This window comes from Pinus tabuliformis, chromosome 7 (assembly GCF_031772625.1).
Source record: "Pinus tabuliformis cultivar Carrire ecotype Pingquan chromosome 7, CPIR1, whole genome shotgun sequence".
NCBI classification, from domain to species: Eukaryota; Viridiplantae; Streptophyta; class Pinopsida; order Pinales; family Pinaceae; genus Pinus; species Pinus tabuliformis.
This window is the reverse complement of record NC_142293.1, coordinates 1,421,399,617-1,421,403,763: the sequence shown is the minus strand read 5'-3', so window position 1 is coordinate 1,421,403,763 and position 4,147 is coordinate 1,421,399,617.

Below are 4,147 nucleotides of genomic sequence, written 5' to 3'. Positions count from 1 at the left end.
TAGTCCTGAATTAGACTATCATTCACAATACTTTCTTCTAGCATTGCCTCTTAACACTCTTCTCCTAGGAAATACAAGTGGAAACAATTGTAATATTCCTAATTAGCTATGGCTAATTGGAATATTTGATTTTGTTCAATTTTTGTCTTCTATAGTTATTTGTAAATAAAAAGTGAGGAAGGGGGAACATAACTCACTTTAGAATAAAAAGTCACTTCCTAGGTAGCACAACGTTGTGACTTAAGGGGAACCAAGGGGGCCAAAGGGGGACGCAGAAATGGGGCCCATGCAGACACATGGAGGGACTGCGCAGGAGGGAAGGAACACATGGCAAGAAGGGGATCACGCAGGAGAAAGTAAGCCTAGGGATTGTGAGAGGCAGAGGCTATAAAATAGAGAGGAACCCCCTCATTTGGGATCATTCTAGTTATGAGCATTTGTGATAGTCATTTTGACTTAGAGCACGCTGGTTGTTTAGCTAGTTTGCAGCACTGTTTAGTGCATTGAGTGTCTCCGTTTGGAGATCTCACCATTAGCCTTGGGGGACTCTGAGTGCCTGCTCAGGCAAGATATCTCCATTGCCATTCCAGTAAGAGATTCATCAGCTTTTCAGTAGCAGTTTCATCAGCATTTCAGCAGCAGTTTCATCAGCATCTTTGAGGAACTGCATAGAACCCCAAGGGGGTGATTTTTGAGGGTCGGCCATTTCAGAAAATATTTTTGGGTTTTTCTGGGTTTTTTTAGTAGAGTCTGATTCCAGAGTTATAGCCTTTTTTGAGGAGGGGAGTAGCCCCAATTCCTCATTTGATTTCCAGCAGCAGTAATAACACAACAGTTTCCCAGCAGCTGGGACACAGATCAGTGTGAGGCCATCCTAGGAAATCTTTCTGGGTCTTTTTAGGTTTCTTTAGTAGAGACTGAATCCAGAGTTTCAGCTTTTTCTGAGGAGGGGAGAAACCCCAAATCATCATTTGTTTTCTAGCAGCAGCAGTAGCGCAACAAAAACATCCACGTAGAGAGGCCATTCTTGTCATTCTGAGAGTATTTGTTCACTTGCCTTGTGCAAGTCGAGGTGCCATCCATCTAATCACCTCTTGTACTCATTTATTGCTCAGTATAATAAAATGGCTTAGCATTTCTTGCTGCATTTCTTGTGTATCTACTTATATTTCTAGTTTACATTATTATATGTTGTTCCACTGTTATTTTATCACTTATGGGTTATTGTATCATTTGCACATATCTGGTTGGATTTTTTGCTGGGGTTTGAGGAATATTCTGGCTTAAGAATATTTCAGTGGTATCAGAGCATAGATCTGGCTCAGCCTGTGGAGCTAGCAATCTATGACACCGGGGGAAAAACCCTATATCTGTTACAGAGGTCAGAGATACAGAGACACTGGGCGTAGGTTGGAGAACACTTACGGAGAGGGAGACTGTGTTCTGGTGGTGGATGCAGAACAAGAGGAGCCTGTGGTGGATGTGGAGCAGGAGGATCCGATGGCAGATGATGACAAGAAGAGATTTGCAGATATGCTCCTCAAATCCGTGCAAGATTTGTCAAGGTAGATTGAGGTGATGGGGTAGAGATTCACGACAGTAGAGGCTAGATAGCATGAGAGACCACGGGTTTTTTAGGTTGGTGAGGGATCAGGCGCATCCCACCATTTGCTAGAGCAACGTGATATTGCGCAGCAAGTGGCCTCACATGCCCCTACACGCTCTACCATGCCCACTTTCTTAGGAGCCGACACGGGGGCTGTAGCCCAGCAGGAGGCAGAGCCCGGGCATGTGGGCGATTATTTTGCAGAGTACCAGGCCTATGGGTAGGAGTTCAGGGAAGCCCTCTCATTCAGAGATTTTGTTCAGCTCCAACGGGATAACGAACCCCACGATCATCACAGAGGGTACCGACATTACCATGATGGTGACACCCACCGTGCAGTGAGCAGATTCCACTTGCCTACGTTTGATGGCTCATCAAATAGTTCGGCAAAGTCTTGGGTGGAGAAGCTGGACATTTATTTCCAGCTTAACCAGATGTCGGAGGAAGAGGCCATTAAGGTGGCAACATCTCATTTGGATGACGAGGCCCAGGATTGGTGGTTTCATGGGATGGTTACATTGGGGCACTCCACAATGATGTCATATGCCGAGTTTACCAGGAGACTGATGGATCGATTTGATCGGAGGGATCCAGAGCAGCATTTCATTGAGCTGATGAGGCTCAAACAAACAGGGAGCCCAGAGACCTACATTGTAGATTTCTTGAGGGTCTCCCTGATGGTGCTAGACCTCTCCACAACACGGAGGGTCTAGATGTATGTTGAGGGGTTAGCAGAGCCAATTCGGGGTCTAGTATGATCCACTAGACTAGCTACGCTCTAGGACGCTATCAGCAAGACCCAAGACTTACAAGGAGTCTTACCCAGGACCTAGACAGCTTACCCCAGAGACAGAATTTCCAGTCTAAGGGGAAGGATGTGAGGATTCCACCTCCAAATGGGAATCCAAGTTGAGTACAGCTTGACGATGACGCCGGGAGAGAGCTGAAGAAGAAGTGGTTGTGCTTCACTTGTCAGGAGCCATGGGCACGAGGACATAGATGTGCTGCTGGTAAAGCACATTTTATTGAGGTCTTCCCCAAGAGCAGTGGAGAAGAGGATGACGAGGAGGATGTGGAGGCAGGAGATAGCCATGCCATATAGGGACCTTTGCCACCTCCACGACCAGCAGTAGGTGGTGCATCTTTTGCACCCACCGGAGGGGCCCTTGCAGCATTGCGGGGAGTTCCCAAGTATCTGACGCTATGCATATGAGGGATAGTACGTGGCCAATACGTATCAGTTTTGGTTGATAGTGGGGCAACCAACAATTTCATCGATGCCCAGATGGTTGAGCGGAGAGGTATACAGACAGAGAGCTTTGATGGGCTTTCAGTCTTGGTCCCAAGAGATCAGACCATGACGTGTGCTCGTTATGTTCCAGAGCTTTCAATGATGATGGGCACCTACACATTGACTAACCACATTTTCATGGTCGATATTCTGGACACCAACATGATACTGGGTGTTCAGTGGCTTATCACTCTAGGGAAGGCCACGATAGATTGGAAGACCCTGGAGATGGAGTGGGATGATGAGAAGACAAGGAGGCATGAGAATATACGGGGACATCACACATATCTGCCTCAGACTGTCTTGGCTCATCGGATGGAGGCAATCTTCCGAAAGGGAGACATAGAGTGGGCAGTGGAGCTACGTGCATCAGAGGCAAGAACTATAGGGTAGACGGTACACCCAAAGATATAGTCTATCTTTGATTGGTATGCCATAGTGTTTGGGGAGATTCCACTAGGACAACCACCAGATCGGGGGTTTGAGCACACCATCGAGCTTGACCACCCCCTATAGGCACCCCAAGACCTATCGGGATGAGATTGAGCGGGCTATCCAGGAGTTTCTTGCATTGCTAGATTTCACGCAGCCATTTGTTTTGGAGTGTGATGCGTCGGGAGAGGGGATCGGCGTAGTATTGATGCAGGGAGGTCACCCTATAGCATTTGAGAGCCGAAAGCTCCTTCTGCACGAGAGGTTGTATTCCATATACGACAAGGAGATGCTGGCCATCATGTAGGCATTGGCTAAGTACTGGTAGTATTTGGTAGGCAACAGGTTCAGGGTGAGGACTGATCACAACAGCCTCAAGTTATTTTTGGAGCAGAAGCAGCTACAGGAGAGGTAGCAGAATTGGATCAATAAGATCCAAGCATATGACTTTGACATTGAGTATGTCAAAGGTAAGAACAACATGGTAGCAGATGCCCTTTCACGTAGACTAGTCACGTTGTCTCTTATGAGCTTGGATACAGATTGGAGGGCTCGACTCTTAGTAGAGTACTCCAAGGACAGATTCGCATGTGAGGTTTTGGATGGGTAGGTCGCAGATGACAAGTACAGGGTGGTCGATGAGATCATCCACTACAGGGACCGGATCTTCTTGACTGAGGGTTCTCAGCTCAAGAAGAAGATACTCCAGGCATCACATGATTCCCCATTAGCAGGACATCAGGGTTTTACCAAAACCTACAGGGCCATTAGGGAGAGGTTCTCATGGAAGGGCCTCAAGGAGGATGTACTCCAACACA